Source organism: Anabrus simplex, chromosome 1 (genome assembly GCF_040414725.1).
Source record: "Anabrus simplex isolate iqAnaSimp1 chromosome 1, ASM4041472v1, whole genome shotgun sequence".
NCBI classification, from domain to species: Eukaryota; Metazoa; Arthropoda; class Insecta; order Orthoptera; family Tettigoniidae; genus Anabrus; species Anabrus simplex.
Genome location: NC_090265.1, coordinates 163,730,331 through 163,751,267, shown reverse-complemented (window position 1 = coordinate 163,751,267; position 20,937 = coordinate 163,730,331). Strand labels below are relative to the sequence as shown.

The window sequence follows — 20,937 nt, the reverse complement described above, 5'->3', positions numbered from 1 at the left end:
CACATATGCAGCGTATTTAATGAGATGAGTGCTTGAGATGCATTGATATGGATATTACGTGATATTTGAAGTGATAAATGGTGAATGAAGTAATAATATAAGCGGATGTTAAGTTGTGATGGTGATATTTATTTTTATTTGAGAGGTTGGTCATAGTAGTCTTCTGAGATTTGATAGTATGTGTAAATTACGCATGCTAAGGTATATATTGAAACGTACTGTTTCCAATTGCTGTTTGTATTCCCAGATACACAAAATAGGTTAGGATACGATCTCAATGCCATCAACACAGAGTTGTTTGAGTATGTAGGATCATCAGATGAGCCAAGAGGCTAATAACGTTAATATTTAGGCCTTCACTGATTTAGTTATGACCATTTTCAAGTACTCTCACACATGGTAACCTAATTCCTGATTTTATGGGAGCAGTTTGACACATCACTGGTGACTTAGTCATTCGTATATGGATTCTTAGATGAAGGTAGAGTCTTCTAATATGCCAATTTTTCCACTTATGATATAATTTGTTAGAAAGTTAATTAAATACACTTGGCAATGTTACATTCAGCCAGATACGCAATTAAATTGAATTTTAACCATGGATTAAGATAATAATTAAGTGAATTAACCACATAAGCCATATGATAGAATTAATTTGAAATCAATTACGACTTAGAGTGGACCTGAATTTGCTTATATGGAGATCAGATCTTATGAAACATGAAAAAAAAAAAACCAAGCGGACTTCCAAACATACGAGTTAACTGAAGTCCTCAGAAAACAGACATTGCTTTCCCATACGATTTTCTACTGTGTATGGACACAGATGTTAAGTTTAGCAAAGTGACATTCGTTTCACCAGTCATATGTGAGTTAAGGTTAAATGATAGAATTTTAAGTAACTTTGAGGAGCAATTCAGCTCAGTAAGAAGAGATTCCAGATCTTAATGAATTATTTATTTGGCTATTTTCACTGCGTTCTACATTCTATTTTAAAACTATAATCTGAAATGATGTATATAGTAGGGAGTATAATTTTCTTTTCATTTTTAACCAATTGGATGCATCTAATTCTTTCAACTCTATTTAATATGTTTCATTTGATGTATATATTTTAATTTTTCAATTGATTCTGCGAACATTACTTAACTATGACTTAGTATTTCAACAGGCCAGGGTTAATGAATCGATGATTAAGGCCTAGATTTCAACTACTTGTTACGGGTTTTTCCAAACCTACTTTTCTTTATTTCAACGTAATTGCAACTGATGGAGATGTTTATAGCATTATGAAACTGTCTACGTTGTACGAGGCATTTTTTTAACGATATCTTAGATGACATTTACTTGATATTTAGACTGAATAGTCAATAAAAGCTGAGTAGTGAAATTATATAATTCTTTTAATGCTTACTTAGTGTAAGAACTAGATGTAAGACTGTAATGACTCATTTTCTGATTGCGATTTCGTTAGCAACACGTACGAAACACTTGAAATATCGTAGTAACCTGAAATTTGCGATTAATTATGGCGACATGCGAGTATGGTATCCGACTAATAGCGTGTTGGAGACGTCCTTCTGCGTAGGTTGAGATTTACCATAGGCCATCGGCGTACTTTCTCAAGCGGAACCCACAACCCAGCAACATTAATCAGATAGAATCATTTATCAAGAGCTAGTCTGGATCTCATGTATCCTCACCTGGACGCGGGAACGGTGCAATAACAAGCTTGGCATCAGCAGACATTGATAGTATTTCTGATGGCCTTCGTTCTGGTTTGCTAGGAGATGAAAAGAAATGTCGTATGGCTTTTAGTGCCGGGATATCCCAGGACGGGTTCGGCTCGCCAGGTGCAGGTCTTTCTATTTGACACCAGTAGGCGACCTGCGCGTCATGATAAGGATGAAACGATGAAGACAACACACACACCCAGCCCCCGTGCCGTAGGAATTAACCAATTAAGGTTAAAATCCCCGACCCGGCCGGGAATCGAACCCGGGACCCTCTGAACCGAAGGCCAGGACGCTGACCGTTCAGCCAACGAGTCGGACGCTAGGAGATCATAGCTCATCAAAGCCGTGATTTATTTGCAAAAATCCTGTGCGATAACAAAAGATAATGACAACAGAGATGAATGTTTCGAGACCGTGAATTTTCAGCGTTCTAAGAACTGAACTTAGTCTGAAAGCACTTTGTCACAACAATGGGTACTTCCTAACAACACAATTGGCCCTCACTGAGCCTTGCAGAAACGGTATGCGTAAAATTATCTTCACCGAAGAGGAAATTTTCACGGTTAGAGAACACTTTAACTATCAATATTATCGTTTCTATTCCAAGATGGAATTGCAGCTCGTCAGGTAGCTCTGAAATTTAAAAAGGCTCCTCATCTGGCATCACTGATGGTTTGATGAGGAGTTTCTTACGATGGCGTTTCGGACATTCCTTTTTGTGAGGAAGATGTCAAAATGTCCGCTTAAGTATACCGCAAAACAGTGCTATGTTCTCCTCTAAACGCCTTAAATCAAACTTTGTTCACGGGACGGAATTCCAATTTTCAGCAGACTCAAGAATGGTTACAAGCAAATATTCCTGACTTCATTTCCGTTGCTGATTGTCCGGCCGCTAGTCCATATCTCAATTCTTTGGATTAAAAATTATTGTGGTCAATGTTTGCGGGAATGGTCTGCAAGAAGAGACATCCTAGTATTAATAGCCTACAAAAGAGTCTTCGACACTGCGTTAGCCACCAACAATCCCATGAACACTGTGCGTGACCCAATCGATGTGTGGCTAGAAAGATTAAACTCCTGTGCTCAAGAATAAGGCGTACATTTTGAACAGTATAATAATACTAATAATAATAATAATAATAATAATAATAATAATAATAATAATAATAATAATAATAATAAACACCTTCTACAAAAATACAAAATGCGGGCATATAATTAATCGAACCGTCAAATTTGAGGCTGATCCAACACAGCCAATAGAAGTACAAAAAGAGAAAAAGATAGATAAAAGCTATGCATTCCTTGCTAAATATAATATCACCCAAATAACCTTGAAATCGTGGGAGTTAACGTCGTAGCCAGAGGTATGACTACATCTTCCTTTGTCGACCTCTGCAACGGACTCAGAATCAACAAAGATGTCTTCTTTCTTTTTCTTCTCCTTTTCGCACTAACACATCGACGGTGTTTGGCGATGAAAGGATGAGAAAGGGCCAAGATTGGGAAGGTAGAAGCCATGGCCTTAATTAAGGTACAGTTCCAGTATTTTCTTGGTGCGAAAATGGGAAACCACGGAAAACCATCTTCAGGGCTGCCGATAGTGGGATTCGAACCCACTAACTCCCGAATGCAGAAAAAATGTAATCCGAGCCATTGCTCATAAAGCACTGAAGGGATCCTTTGGGATATTGAGACACCATTCGTATTCATGCTATCACTGCACGCACCGCAAGTCAAACTATCTTTTTTTTTCATATATAATTCATGTCCTTTGTCCATAACTGTTGTAGGGTATTAATTGATATATTTTTACAGTATTTTTGTGTCCTGTCCTGTGACAACCAGTCAGATTTACAATAAAGTAATAATAATAATAATAATAATAATAATAATAATAATAATAATAATAATAATAATAATATAATAATAATAATAATAATAATAATAATAATGTACGACATACGTATTCCAGCAGCTTTATTCTCAATGGGTAGTCTGTTAGTGAACATCTAGGTCAACTGTATTATAGAGCTCCAGTAGGTGAGTGTCACGTGTGCGAGTGGAAGTACAGTAGAATGCAGGCAGGTAGAGGTGATGGCAGGTTGGTGAGTAAAGGAGGAATGGGGAGCGCGGGGATTCGCTACTCTGGGTGATGTACTAGAAGCATACATAATGCAGGGGAAAGATGGATGGATACCCTGCAAGCTGAGCTGTATGAAGCACTGGCGATGATGAATGGTCCTCCTCGTCAACATCCGACAACACATGCATGCGCTGAGATTTGATCTCTAGACTTAATGAGCACCTTACACTACAAAAATGGTAACGACATCTACTGTACTGCAGTAATCATTTTTCCATTAAATGTATTCAATTCCCCCACATGTAATAATAATAATAATAATAATAATAATAATAATAATAATAATAATAATAATAATAATAACTACACTTAAGGGTGAACATAAAGGACCAGCTGGAGGGTCCAATTGGGCCCAAAAAGAGCTTTTATATAGGGAACCCCAATGCCCGGACTCCTACTGGCAAACAGATAGAGCTCACAATAGTTCTTGACAAACGCACGGTCAAAATTCCTATCTAAGAACATCCCAACGATGTATGGCTAACGGATGTTGAAATCGAAGTCTAAGATCATGTTTTGTAATTTAGTTCTACGCACAGCCTTCTTTATTTCTACAACCATTGTGGAATCTGTAGTGGACTTCAAGATTATTTCTGTCCGTCTATCAACTGTTATTACCAAGTACGCTAGCAATCAGTGCTCATCCTCCTATCAGTGAGGACAATTACAGCAATCCAGGCATGAACATCCTTTTCACTCTCAAACCAGCCGCAGATTTCTTCGACGTCTACAAATAGGTAGACCTTTAAATTACGAACACCCGATCCTCGTATGTGTATGATCTCACACTCGCCTAAGATTGGTAAACGTAAAATAGACCATGTCGCCTAATCCCACGGTGAATTCCAAGAAGTACGGAATTTCAAAATCCCTAAAGGCACTAATATTGAGTCGGGTCATAATCTAACTAAGGTTAGAGGTGCTTTGTTCCAAATTCCCCATTTTTCTTCATAATTTTATACTTTCTATTACTTTGGTTAGTCAATTATACTTATAGTATACTAGTATTTACGTTATTGCTATTTTGTGCAATTTCTGAAGGATGTCATGTAAACATCATACGCTAAATAAAATAAATAAATACCAAATTCCAATCGTAGATCACAAACGCAAGAATATCCTTAAATTTCGGATCGACGAATTCAAGATCAATCAAAATGTCATTCAGCAATTACTAGATAGAGTCCCGAGTTTCCATAAACAGTCATACGGGAAGACGTTTCCCAGTAGGTTCACGACTCTGCTACTCGAGTCGGCGGGTGCCAGAACCAACTGGGGTCTCCCAACTTCTAATCCTCACGTATACATCCTTCATTCGCTTATTCGTCACATAGGGATATCCAGCAACTAGCACCAATCATCATCTCCTCCGTCCACTTATTCGTATATGCATGGAGAGAAGATTAATCCAAATCGCCCTTACCTTCCCCCACTCTACCACACCCGTGACCGCAACAACATATTCCCAATCCCCAAACTCGATGCCCACGCCTCAGCTATATTCCAACGCTTCATTCAGCGATCTCTTGACCAACGAAATCCCCTCATAACCCCATGAGAAACATCTACAGCATCGGGAACAGAGCTGATCACATACAAGAAGAAAAACCCGGTTAAACATAATATTAAGTCCTAGGGCAACCAAAACCGCTCCATTCTCACCTAGTACCATCTTATTCTTAATATGTACTCATTTATGTATTTATTTTATATGTAGCCTATGTCTTTATATGTCTTCACAAATCAATACTGCATTGTATTATTAGAAGTAGGCTTATCTTAATATCTACCCAACTCTTTGTATATCTGTTACCCGTAATTGAAAATTAATGTTCATACTTGTACAGGCTATATGATGACTAACAACGTTCGAAAACAGGTTAGAAAATAAAGTCAAAGTGTATTTATATCCTATTCGCTGATCCCATGTATGTATATGTATTAAATCAATATGTTCATGCTTGTATACATCATATGGAAACACAGAACAATTCATTAAAACTTACAAAAATGGCCACATCTCCTTTCCATCTCCATCATATTTTACACCCACTTACCCACCTTCCTCTTTCAACACAACCTCCAACATACTCGCAACTCTCGGCCAGAGCGAGGGTGCAACCATATTGGTGGCCCGCCTCACCCATTCAGGGGGAAATGAAAACAAATAAAACGAAAGAAAGACGGTGGTTGCAGAGTAGGCTTCGGCCTACTAATAGCCTCGGCTGGTCCGTGGTCCAACAGCTCTGCACTCCGACCGACCAACCGAGCAGAGGAGGGGTGGCCGCGGCTCTGCCGTGGCTCTACGCCTCTGCATTCGGGAGACGGAGAGGGGCAGGTCTCAACCTTCGGCTGTCCTGAGAATGGTTTTCCGTAGTTTTCTACTCTCCTGCACTAAGGCAAATGCCGGGGTAGTATCTAGTATAGGTCATGGCCGCCAACCCCCTTACATTCCTTAAACATCTCCCCGGCCTGAGAGACGGCGTTATGCTCTAAGGAGCTCGCCGTCTCCTTCAGGGACGGAATGAATTTTGTAGTTGTAGTAGAAGAAGAAGAAGAAGAAGAAGAAGCAGTAGTGACGGTCAACATAGGAGGTAGAAAGAAACAGCACCATGATTTTGCTCGCTTCTGACTCTGTCCACACTGTCGTCTCTGCACCAGCATTATCGCCTGTCGCTGGCATTATTGCCTTCCATGGGCCACCCCGCAGTTGGACGTCATCGTCACAAATGGTCACATTATTAACAAATATACTTAGGAAAAGATAACATGGGTTGTGAATACAAAATGTAAGCTGATTTCTTGCTGCATTCCGTAAGTACTTACTACTGTACGTACATTTTTGACCCAGCGCTTCCTCTGACTGCGAAATACCGTTTTGTTTCGGTAGCCTACAGTAGTTCATGGTATCGCAACAAATCACCGGTTCGCAGATACGAATTTGTTTGTCTAGTTGGTTTATATTAGCTTTATTAGGCACTCACATAACCTTCTATTCTTGTATGTATGTATGTATGTATGTATGTATGTATGTATGTATGTATGTATGTATGTATGTATGTATGTATGTATGTATGTATGTTGTATATTCAGCCCGAAGGCTGGTTGGATCCTCAACAGGTTCACCATTAGCTGTCATAGACAGCCTAGGTGTCACTGAAGAGGCGTACTAGGGAAATTAGGAGTGAGGTAGTTTCCCGTTGCCAGAAATTGCTATTGCGCATCAGTCTGTCAAGCCCACTGAAATGCGTGCACCAACCGACACTATCAGCGACATTTTCACACTATTCATGGCAGGGACTGGCTGCATAAGGAATGGCATTAGTAGCGTCACTCAAACCTCAGCCACTTTCATATTGTTAAAGCCAAGTATAAGACTGAGACAGGTCAAAGAAAGGAACAGTTTTATTCTAGCCCATACCAGAAGACATAGTGCACTACATCTTGCCAGCAAAGGCAACTTCTATTCTTAACATGAGTGGATTTTTTAGGAATTTCATCAGTTGTAAATGCGTTTCTGAGCATCAAAACCACTACAAGTCATTGATTTTGCATTCACACGCTCCCTTTGTCTATCTTATTTCTATCAGAGGCGGAATAAATTATTCAAATCCATCTTCTTTAAACACCGCATCCGATTTGATTCGCCTACTCTGTAATTTAATTCCAGCGACTTCAGTGAAGTTTCGAGGAACAAGGAGAGAGAGAGATAACTCTACCTGTTGATTTGTGTGTGTAGAGCACTTGAGATGAGTCTCTCAGCTCTCTGCTCGAAGCAACTTTTACCTGTACTCTGCAAATTATTTGCAAAAGCTCTGTATTTCACTCACATTGTGAAAGCAAATCGTTACACTTTAATAATATAGAAATAATAACCATTTAAGTTATCATAAAGCTAACCATCAATTCAAACATTCGCAATATGCTTCTTTCTCTGAGGAATAATTCAAATACGAGCGGAAAACGAAATGTGAAAATGAAAGATAATTCAAATACAAGAGAAAACGAAATGTGAAGATGAAATATTAATATTTGTTTATGTCTATAAGGTGTAAATGTGGTATAAGCTGCAGTGTTTTGGAGTGAAAGGCACTCCTGACGTAAGGCTCGAAGTTCGATCTTGGGTACAAATGAGGTTTAATCTATACTAATATTATAAAGAGGAAAAATGTGTTTGTTTGTAACGAATAGGCTCAAAAACTACTGAAACGATTTTACAAATGACTTCACCTATAGAAAACTACATTGCCAGTGAGTAACATGGGCTGTACTTTATTTTCAAAACAATTCGAGGTGGGGGGCACGGGGGGGGATATAAAATAATTGGGCTAATATAGGCAAAATATCGAATTTGTCGTATAAGGACGAGACAAAGCTCAATTTAATCCTCTTGATGCAAAGAACAAAACTCGGTAAGCCCTACGGGCGCGAAAACCATGTTTTAAGGCCCTAAAACCAACCGTTACGGAGATATTGGCTCCACACTACCCCTGCTCTAGAAATTGGATAAAGTAATGAACTGCCGTAACCATGGCAACGTCAGCTGCAGGATTCTGCAGCAGCGAAATTATTTACAATAAATCACAAAAACCTAACATGTTACAGACATGAAAAATGATATTTGGAATCTCCTTTAAAAATGAACACACTCTTTTTGGAAAATCCACTTAAGGGGTGAAAAGAATAAAAAGCGGGTGAATTTTTAAAATGAGTATCTTCTTCTATCGCTTCATCCACACCTGTGGGGTTGCGGGTGCGAACTGTGTCGCACATGTGGATTTGACCATGTTTTACGGCTGAATGCCCTTCCTGACGTCAACCGTATGTGTAGGGATGTAATCTATACTTCTATACTAGTATTACAAAGAGGAAACATTTGTATATTTGTTTGTAACGGATAGACTCAAAACTACTGAACCAATCTTAAAAATTACTTCATCTATAGAAAGCTACATTGCCAGTGAGTAACATGGGCTGCATTTTATTTTTAAAACAATTCGATGGGCGGGGGGGATGGGCGACGGGGGGAGATATAAACATATTAAAATAATAGTCTAATATAAGCGAAATCGAATTTGACGTACAAGGACGAGATAAAGCTGCTTTTAAGCCCCTGGACGCAAAGAACAAAACTCGGTAAACCCTTCGGTCCCGAAAACCATGTTTTAAGGCCCTAAAACCATCCGTTACAGAGATATTGGAACCACACTACCACTGCTCTAGGAATCGGATAAAGAAACGAAAAGCCGTATCCATGGCAACGTCAGCTCCAGGATTCTACAGCAGCTAGATTATGCATGTTCGTTTGGGCATAGCTTTGCAACCAAAATTAATACACATATGACTTACTATCCGGAAAAAATAAACTGTTGTGTAAGACGCTCATAGCACTCCTTTTGGCGGGGATAGAAAGGGAGTGAAGTATAAAAATAATAGGCCCGGAGATCTCCGTAGTACAGCGACCAGCGGTTGCCGACGGGACTCCGTTTTTACGTACTGGCTTAGGTTTCAGCATTTTGCGGAGTCTGTTACCTATTGTTTAAAGTATTTTCTATCAAATCATGGAGTAGTAGGATCACTGATGTTATTAGTGCCGATATTTTGGTCCACTTTTACTATCATTGTAACCATGGAAACAACCTATATACTGTACACATTTGTCAAGACTTGAAAAAATTTCTCAACGTTTATACTTAGATTCATTATAACGAACAATGGTGTGACTACATGAGGTAGGTGACTTTCCATCTTACTACCTCTTATATCTTATCTCATGATCTCTAAAAGTGTATTTGAATGGGGATATACGACGCAGTGGTCACCCCTACTAAGTTTTGTAAATGTGAGAATACGACTAAAAGAGTCATTTGTTTTATTTTCCACTTGGATAAAATTTGAAGTCTTGCGAGTGCCGTATAATGTTGTAAAAAGTTATTGAATAGGGTTTCGAAGTGATATCACGTCCAATGTAGATCGTCATCCGTGTGAGTGTACTGCCTATATTTTGTGATGTCAAATTAAGATGTTCATTCGACGTAAAATTTTTCTGTCTGCAATTTGACGTTAATAATGTAGGAATCCATGGTTACTCATTTTCAATCGAGTGGAAGCGCGCTGTCGGGTGAGAATTTAGGGTGATGAATTTGGTCACGGAGAGAAACGTTTTCTAGGCCCATTTTAAACTGTGTCTGACTGACAATAAAAAGATTTAATAGAATGTTTCAGTCTTTTTTTCGTAAAATCAAGTTATTAAGAATACGATATCATGTTATGCGAAGTTATTCATGATTAATGCATTGTGCGATATTAGACGTCGAGATTTCTAGTAAGGATTTTTTTCCAGTTCTTTGTCGGTGATAGTTGTGGAGTCGGGAAACAGAGGTTAGTTTTGTCGTATGAGTTGATATGAGATTTGTGAATCAGGTTGGACCTGTCATAGCCCGAGGAATATTTTATAATGTTGGGAATAGAAAGAAATACATAGAAATCCATAGCGGTATTAATTTGCGACGCGTATATTTATTGTGGGCATCTTGAAGCATAATCTGTGCATTTTGTTGGTTAGAATATCGTATTTGTTTAATTATGTCGGCAGAGTTTAAAAGGGAGCATTTTGAGAAGCCAGTCGACTGGAACAAACCAGGTGTTTCATGTTACTGCCAAGCGAACTTGGGGACGAGAGGCGTCAGCTGAGAGGGTTACACCGTATGATAACGGGACAGGCGTGGAATTGAGATTGTATTCTCGGCCGGGGAGAACGTTAAAATGCTGGATTTAGTTGAATTTCATAGCCGGTAATAACCTGAGTATTGTGGAATACTGTAAAATTTGTTTAATTGGGGACGTAATGAACATTTGAAATCACGAACTTCGAGTATAAGGAACAGAGTAACCAATTTCAGGGTTGTCCAAAATATAGAGCGATGGTTGAGATTATGGTTTGTCTGTGAGGGGTGCGCAAAATTTATAAATGTTATGACGAGATATGACATCGTAATTATATGGCGAGTTGTTTGGTTTGTGCGTAGATTATTAGGATATCCAAGTGTTAATAACGGTTAGGACTAGATTAGATTTAGAATGTGAGATCATGAGACAAGATATATAACTGGACGTGAATTATGTAACAATTCCTTTCCAGCCAGATAAATATCATAAGATTGAATTTACATCACAGCTGCGTAGGAATTTGTGAAGAAACCAGAGTCCGCGGAGATAAAATTTACTGTTCTTTAACATTTCGTTAAATCATTTAAATTTATTTAATTATTAAATTCAGTGAAACGGCATTTTGAAATAACTTTAATCAAGCGAATAACTTGGAGATGCATTCTGGAAATCTTAGTTTGTTTTCTGGGGAATATTTAAATGGTAAAGTAACGATTAAGGGGACATATCCGAAGGAAATGGATTTTACTGCCACAAAGTTTGTGAGCATTGCTATTGTTGTAATTATTGAACTTTGATTGATTGAGCAGTGAATATGCTGGGGAAAGTAAAGTGGAAACTTTGGTCATCAACCGATGTAATTTAGTTGTGTTTAGCCTTCAGCCTAGAAACTTGGATGGTCAGGGGGTCATCAACCTCAGTGACTTAGATTACGGCAATATGCCACTGTAGCATCATTTCCTTGCGGTCATCATCCACAATGACTTTAAAGTAACTTAGAAGTTTAGATGTCGGTCCATGACATAGGCGCAGGTCACATCGATTCAATTAAGGGTACATGCCGTGGAACCACTGTGTGGCACACACCGATTGGACTGCCTTAATTATACCCAGAGTCCAGAGTTCGTGTTACGAGGGCTGGACCATAACGAATCACTATGATGGTACATGTGGTCTCACATGGAAGCCGAATTTAAGGATTTCCAGACTTTCCTTTCTTAAATGATTAATAATTGAGATAATGGTTTCTAGTATGAATGCCCGTCAGGCAGTTACGTTAAAGTCTCACACCAGTGTTCTGACGTTTATGTAAAAATGATTGTGGTGTCCAGTGGACACAATTGACTTCTATGATACCGTTGACATGCCAGATTGCTTCAGAATTTTCCTGAATAAATAGGAATCTTTTAAACAGACCTTTCATTCCAGTAGATAGATTAGAATTACTGAACCCTACCTTTACCTCAGCAAGTGACGAAGAACCCGATACGACCCAAGAGACAGATCTCATGAACTTTGCTGATAGGTAAGAAAGGTAGGTATCCCTCAATATGGACCAAAGGGTTCAATACATTTTATTCAGAACCTTAGCCTGATTTCACAACAAATCCATGCACTACACTAGCGGTGGCGGTGGTGCTGATGATTGTTTTAAAAGGAAGTACAGTACAACTAGGCAGCCATCCTCTATTAACGTTAATCAAAGGGAAAAATTGAAGGGCCCGACATTTCAAAAAATTAAGGTATAGGCTAAAGAAAGACCAGGGCCACGAAGAGCGGGAAAATGAAAGACTCCCTAGGCCTCGCAAACCTAATACCGTCCGGGTCGGGAAAGAACAGAGTTGATCAGGGAAGGTCGGATACGATAGATGAAAGTGAGGAACCAGGTACAAGTTAGTGGAAACAATGCCAGGCTCAGACAAGAACACCGTGGTCGCCAACCTACTCTCCCACGTTAAGAGCCCCTAGGTCCCTTGCCGTCTCATGTTCAGCTGTCGGACTATGCGAAGGACTTGTTTTTTTTTACAAGTTGGTTTACGTCGCACCGACACGGATAGGTCTTATGGTGACGATTGGAGAGAAAAGGGCTAGGAGTGAGAAGGAAGCGTGGTGGTGGTGGTGGTGGTGGTGGTGATTTTGGTTTTCAGAGGGAGTACAACTAGGCAATCATCCTCTCTGAACAAATTAGTAGAAAAGAAATTGAAAATAAAAGAAAAATATTTATTAACCGCAGGAATTTGGAAACGCAGTACAAAATAAAACAAAAAATTATTGAATTAGGCCGAAAAATTACTAACGAATCAAAAGGGAACGTGCCTTCCCTGAGTAACAGTACACTTGTAATTTACATACCCTTGATTAATCCACTGTCGCATATAAAGCGGATGACGAGATCAGCAGTAATCGCTTCATCGGCTAGTATGCGTTCGAGTGTTTCCTGTAGGCCGAGGCTCCGTCTTAGGCCAGAGAGATCGGCGCACTCTGTGAGGATGTGGGCCACGGTGAAGTCGGCACTACAAGAACACACTGGGGGTCTTTCTTCTTTAGGAGATAAGAGTGCGTAGATCGTAAATGACCTATCCTCAACCTACACAATATTATGGCTTCTCTCCGTGAAGGCCGGAAAGAAGACCGCCACACGGTGGTTGTCTTCTTAATTGCTCTCAGCTTGTTGGGGGTTCGGATAGCTAGCCACTCCGATTCCCAGGACACCAAGATTGTACGACGTAACTGAGAACAAATATCTTTAGCTGGCATATTGATAGGTCTTGGAGGTAAAAGTACAGCTTCCTTTGCAGCTTCATCCGCAAGTTCGTTTCCCGCAATCCCAACGTGGCTTGGAAGCCACGCGAAAGTGATTCTGATACCAGCATTACTTAACCTGGCTAGAAGGTCATGAATCTGCTGCACCAGTGGGTGTTGCGAGAAACAGGTTTCAATACACTGCAGAGAGCTTAACGAATCGGTACACATAAGAATGTGGCTTGTTTCGTCACCCAGTGCAAACTGCAGAGCTTCTAAGCTGGCGTAAAGCTCCACAGTATACACGCTACATACATTAGGAAGTGAGATCTTCGTGCTCATATCATCGGTGACGAAATAGCAACCAACATTATCTCTGATTTTAGAACCATCCGTGAAGATACGTCGCGTGGCTGGATATTGGTGAACTAAGTCCTGGAAATACCTCCGATAAACGGAGGAATCCGTGTTCACCTTGGGTCAACGGAGTAGATCTAGACGTATTTCCGGTCGCGGAACTAACCACGGAGGTACCTCGCTAAAAGTTTGTTAAAGACAAACACCGGTATCTATATTTAAATCACGACACAAGCTATCAATTCAATAAAATCAGAAATTATTCTGTAAGGGTGTAAATGAGTTATGTCCTCTCATTTTTATAAACCATCAAAACTACATATTCTGTTAAACATGGCTTGTCGTCAGAATTCATGACGTCAGAAATTACGCCATCTCAGTGTCTCCAAAAGCCATGGTAGTGGTTAGTTTGCAGGACGTCAAACTACAGTACTAATTAGCATTATTAACTACAGGATCGAGTTCTGACAGATTTAGTAATCAATTTAAGGTTGTTGGAATGTGAGAAATTTACTCATTCAGATCGGAAAGGAAGCTGCCTAGTTAATGTGACTGCTGTGACAACTCGACGTATGTTTTCGTTTCTTTAGAGCAGAGAGTAAGAGGGTATGAGACTCCAACTGAATCCGAAAAAGAACTCGTGGCTCAGGAGCTTGCAGCTACGTGCTCTCTTTAACGTGTACAGCAGGGAATGGCACGTCAATGAACAGTTTTTGTAAAATATTACACTCTTATTCTCAACCACTTCAAAATATACTTCAACTATTGATTTCCGAAATGTGATTTCTTAATAAAAATATATCTTCTTACCTGTCCTATCACCCCCGGAAGTTTGAGTACTGAATGTTTATACACACTGCATATGTACATATGTGTACATGACTGTGTCATTCTCACGACATGAGAGAATAATATTTTATTCTTCAAAATCTCTATCAGTCAAAAACCGTTGATATCCTATTCCACCAATATTAATTATTTGAACAAATCCATGTCATCTGATAACAATATAATTCCTATAAAACAGAAAGTTCCTTCAAGAGGCCGGTCTTCGGACGTTCATACTTCAGTTGACTCGAATAGCCATTGATTGTAGAGTGGATGATCAATAGTGCTCAAGGGCACGTTGAAGTGCTCGGAAATACAAATCGAGACTCAGAATATTACGCGGCAAAAAAACGATGATAAATAATTCATGTGAGTTTCGACATAAACTGCAACAATAGACAGTTTATATTTCTTACCTTTTCATAAACTAAACTTCTAAAAAATGTCCGTGTAGAAAACTTAACATGTTTCATTTAATTTTATTTACCAAAGGATCGATACGTTTCTCACAAAGGTCAACTGGAGTTGCGTATTGAAATGCTGTCAATTTTCACTATATCATGCCTTACTGCTTTTAATCTGAAATAGCCGACCCCATCTATGGTTGTCCTGTTCCCAAGAATATTGGTTCGATCACGGCTGGAACTGGCGAGATGATAGGATTCTAAAACATAGCTTTCTGAATGCTATCGAACTACTGCTGGAGAAAATAAAGACACCCCGGCAACTTAAGGGCACGTGTCTGTGGAGACTTCAGTTGAGTAGTAGAAAATCACTACTTTAACCATCATAAATGAAATGAAAACCCACAGCCTGTTTCAAGTCATTCGACCGGGTCAGGAATAGAATGAATGAAACCCCCACCTAGAGGCGAGGATAGGAATTGTGCCGGCTGCCGAAGCCTGTCGCACTCCTCTGAGGCAATGATTTATGAATGAAATGATATTGGAGAGTGTTGCTGGAATGAAATATGACAGGGAAAACCGGAGTACCCGGATAAAATCCTGTCCCGCCTCCGCTTTGTTCAGCACAAATCTCACACGGAGTGACCGGTATTTGAACCGCGGAACCCAGCGATGAGAGGCTGGCTTGCTGCCGCCGGAGCCATGGAAGCCCCTTTAACGATCATAATTTGGACATAAATATTTATTCTAGGTAAACAAAAATTGACATGTACAATGAATCAACATTGTAATTATTATTATTAGCTTATTAGTTACTGGTAATAGGCCTACTTCACGGTTAGTTTTTATGGCTTACTCCTTGCGGTATTCTTTTTTTCTTTTGTATTTGTTTTACGTTGCACCGACAAAGGTAGGTCTTATGGCGACGATGGGACAGGAAAGGCCTACGGATGGGAAGGAAGCGGCCGTGGCCTTAAGTAAGGTACAGCCCCAGCATTTGCCTGGTGTGAAAATGGGAAACAACGGAAAAACATCTTCAGGGCTGCCGACGGTGGGGTTCGAGCCCACTATCTCCCGGATGCGAGCTTACATCTGCGCGCTCCTAACCGCGCGGCCAACTCGCCCGGCGCGGTGTTCTTTAAGGCTGCAAATTCACTCCAAGGTGTCGGAAGGATAAACTTGGAAACTACTCTTGTGGCATGTGACAGTCTTACACACACCGCAAGGAATAAACTGCCATAAGAAATTAAGCAGTAACTAATAATCTTATAACAAACTAAAATATTCATTCGTTGTATATCGTCGCTTCACCGGTGAAACGTTGTATCCCACAATACTCTTCCTATCCATTATTCTCCTTAAGACTGGTCACGCATCCCAGCCACATATGGATACGCAGTCCATCAGAACAATGTCCGTTGTGTTCGTTTTCCTATGTCGACGATTAAACGAAAATGAACCTTACATGTATTGTACACTAGGAGTGCGTAAATACGTAATGCAAACGTACATTCCTACAGTACGGTACTGTAAGGTTCATTTTCCTTTACACATGGGCATAGGAAAATGAACACAACAAAATTTGTTCTGATGGACTGCATATCCATACGTGGCTGGGAGGCGTGACCAGTCTTAAGGAGAATAATTGATAGGAAGAGCTTTGTGGAATACAACCTTTTACCGGTCGAGCGACGATATGGTAAATTTTGTCCCCCTGAAATAAGTATTTCTGTCCAAATTATGATGGTGATTTTCTACTATTTACAGTGGTCTTCACAGAGAAAGTGCCCTTAAAATCTCTAGCTGATGAAGGGACGTAATGTACTTAAAATATGGCTTTTACAGTACGATATCGTGGAACAAACGTTATCCAGATTGGTTCATATTGTTCATAAAATAATAATCGCATACTTTCCTTGTGCATTCATTTCCTCTCACAAAAGCATGTACTCCTCACTTCAACAATGCTACAATAATATACGTAGCTGATAGAGATTGACGGTTGACACACAGAGTATATACAACAAATAAGCGCAAGTAATAATGGAAAGTTACAATTCTCATCATTTATAGTGACAATCATACCCAAAGAAGAGTATACAGTATTTGGCGCGCTAGACAGAATTATTATTTTTACGGTTTTCGGAGGGTACTTTATTTATTTATTTATTTATTTATTTATTTATTTATTTATTTATTTATTTATTTATTTATTTATTTATTTATTTATTTATAGTGCCTTCTTCAGTGTCAAAGTTAGGGCTGAGACTCCCTCTTACACTTAGAATCTTCAAATTCCTCCGGACAGAGCTGGGATCGACCCCGCCAACCTTAGGCTCAGAAGGCTAGCGCTCTGTCTGAGCCACACAGCCCGACTGTAACAATACTCATAGAACGTAAGTTCCCAAGCACTTGGGCCACACAGACAACCACATGAAATACCGGGAACCGATTTTATTTTAAAAAGCCCTGACTGGGATTCGATCCCCAGCCATACTGATGAGAGCGTCAGTGAGCTACCTCAACAGCTAGATTATAAAGATGTTCAGAATTTTCATCCTGATGTGATCCATATATTCGACAAACGTTGGTCTGAAATCTGGTATTTAAATTCATTAGGACCGTGACACATAGTGTAAATGTTTTAAAGGATTTATAACGGTTGATGAGTGGTGGTGGTGACGATTATTGTTTTAAGAAGTAAAACTGAGCAATCATCGTCTACTGACATTAATTCGAGGAAAAAGTCGGATTCCTCGAATAATGGGGATATCTGTAGAGTAAAGGGTTACGAAGGCGTCAAAAAGGAAGGTTTCCATGGCCTCGCTGGATTAATACCGTCGGGGTCGGCAGAGAACAAAAGTTGGCTAAAGGAGTTCGGGTAGGAGAGGTTAAAATAGGGATCCTGGTGAAAGATAATGGAAGCAATGTCGTACTCAGCTCGGCGTATTTTGATAACCAACTTTCAGTTGCCTATTATGCCAAGCGGGGAAGAAGGTTGTGGCGACCACTGACACAACTCGGTGACCGTCGGGATAGGGAGGAAACAAGACTTACCCACGAGGGATCGGATAGGAAAGATTAAAGTGAGGTGCCTTGTCCAAGTGAAAGCAATGGAAGATTCAGGCCGTGGTCGCGAATCCACACTTCCAAGAGATGAGAATCCCAGAAGACTGGTGGTGGTGGAGGTGGTGGTGATTATTTTTTTTTATTGCTATTGGCTTTACGTCGCACCGACACAGAAAGGTCTTATGGCGACGATGGGAGAGGAAAGGGCTAGGACTGGGAATGAAGCGGCCGTGGACTTAATTAAGGTACAGCCCCAGCATTTGCCTGGTGTGAAAATTGGAAACCACGGAAAACCATCTTTAGGGCTGCCGACAGTGGGATTCGAACCCACTATCTCCAGAATACTGGATACTGGCCGCACTTAAGCGACTGCAGCTATCGAGCTCGGTGATTATTGTTTTAAGCGGAAGTACAACTAGGCAACCATCCTCTATATAAGAGAGAAAATTGGAAGGGATCTCGAAAAATGAAGGTATCGGCCAAAGAAAGACAAGGGCCACGAAGGAAAGACTTCCTAGGCCCCGAATACTCTAATACCGTCGGAGTCCGAAAAGAACAAGTGTTGACCAAGGGAGGTCGGATAGGAGGAATGAAAGTGAGGCGCCTGGCACAAGTAAATGGAAGCAATGCTAGGACTCAGCTGAGGGCCCCGTGGTTGCCAACCCGTCCTACCCCATTTTAGTCGCCTCTTATGACAGGCAGGGGATACCGTGGGTGTTACTCTACCGCCCCCACCCACAGGGGGCCCTCGAAAAACTCCCCTTTTAGTCGCTTCTTACAACAGGCAGGTTATACCGTGCATATATTTTACCGCCCCCACCGGCAGGGGGAATCATTTTACGTTTCAAATGAAGAGAAGGCGATATTGTAAGTTTAGGCCTATATTTTACTAATATCTACTCTTTTATTTGATTATATTATATAAATACTATCAAATAATCTCGCACACACATGTGGGTGCAATTCATATCATTAAGCGTTAAATGAGGTTGCTGATGCAGGTACTTGATGTCAGCCCATAATTTTAAATTACAGGAGGAATTGTTGGTGGTGTTACCTGAGCTGCACCAAATAAACAAGATCAGTAACAGTGAAATATTTAAAATATCTCATTTTAAAATTAATCTATTCACAGGCATGCGTTAGCCAACCAGTATTTCCAGAGCAAATGCCGCTAACTGCGACCACACGCCCTGCGTGTTGTTCTACAGGTGATAAAGTGCGCTCTTCTCACACCACCCTACTCAATTCGGCCACGACACACCCACACAATAATCTCTATTCCACTGCAGTCGTCAAATCATTACAAAGTTTCCATGATGCGTATCAAAAATGTTCTTGATCACCAGCATACGTTAGTCACGGTATTACATTTGAGGAGTCGTGAAACATCCTACCACCCAGCGAGTGGCTACGCGGTTTGGATCACGTAGCTGTGAGCTTGCATTCGGTAGATGGTGGGTTCGAACCCCACTGTCAGCGGCCCTGAAGATATATTTCTGTGTTTTCCCATTTTCACAAGAGACATCTGCTGGGGCCGTACCTTTATTTGTCTGTAACATCTAGGCACGTGACCAGAAGAGTCAAACTAAGGTGAAGTCATCTATAGTAGTACAAGGAATGAACTTAAAATAAAGGTTTCACAACCTTTCAGATAGATCGTTGCGACCTCAGTGTCCAGGATGAGACCTGCGTTGTATCTACTAACGTGTACCAAGCACGTATTATTCCCCTCTTCCCTGGTGATGGTAATTATTGCCTTCATATTAAGTATAACTACATAACCATCCGGAAGGAGGTAGAGGCAAAAAACGGAAAAAGTCTAAAATAGCAATGAAAAATTCCATATCCTTCTCCGGAGCTTATTTTCTCGTTAGGAGGTCGAAAAACGTAGAGATGAGACTTCTAGAGAGGCACATGTGTCTTGCGTTCACGTAGCCTGGGATAGAAATGAGTACCTGGGGACCAAAGTGTTCAGACAGACGGTTAACCACACTCTGCCACGTAGTAACACGGTTATGAAAAGTTTTATCCCTTGTCTTCCACTCCTCCAGGGGTCTTATTGGAGATGATTTATCAGTGCAAACTAAAATATATTCAAAATTAACATCTAGTCATCCTAGGGTACACAATATATATTTAAAAAAATATAAACATGTACAGCGGGGCTGAGTAGCTCAGACGGTTTAGGCGCTGGTCTTCTGACCCCAACATTCTCAACTATCCAATGAAAAATTATGAAGAGGAATAATGCCGAATACAATGCCGCTGCTATATCGCTTCTGAAGCAAAACGTAATGTTTTTCATAAACTTGAACAACGGAAAGTAGGCTTCGAAAAATGTAGCATCTTAAGTAACCGTGACGATAAAAATTACAAAAATACGAACACACACCAACAAATTACTGTTTCAATCCTTACGCCACAGCGTATGCAGCTGAATGTTTCAACCAATACATGCATTACGTGTAGACCGAAACAGGTAAGTGGAGCCTGTAACCGCTAAGCGTGCACAGCACCGAGTCAGCAACGTGGGGAAGTGCAAGTGGACAGAGGGGAGGTGGCTTTTGCCCTGTTTTTTTTTTTTTTTTTTTTTTTTTTTTTTTTGCTTTACGTCGCACTGACACAGATAGGTCTTATGGCGACGATGGGATAGGAAAGGCCTAGGAGTTGGAAGGAAGCTGTCGTGGCCTTAATTATGGTACAGCCCCGGCATTTGCCTGGTGTGAAAATGGGAAACCACGGAAAACCATCTTCAAGGCTGCCGATAGTGGGACTCGAACCCACATCTCCCGATTACTGGATACTGGCCGCACTTAAGCGACTGCAGCTATCGAGCTCGGTGTTTTGCCCTGGAGTACAGGGCACGGGCGCTGCGCTTACGGCGAGCAAGGTTTGACACCCGCACTATACAGCAATGGATTGCAACGCTCCTCTGCAAGTTATGAGAAGTTAAAGACGACGAAGTCTGGTAATTACAGTTATA

General features: G+C 40.4%; 1 protein-coding gene across 2 annotated transcripts in view; it reads right to left on the bottom strand.

Moving 5' to 3' along the window:
* LOC136885364 (uncharacterized) overlaps nt 1-20,937 on the bottom strand; it is a 1,248,630-nt gene that overhangs the window by 1,041,658 nt on the left and 186,035 nt on the right. The gene's annotated exons all lie outside the window — the stretch shown is intronic.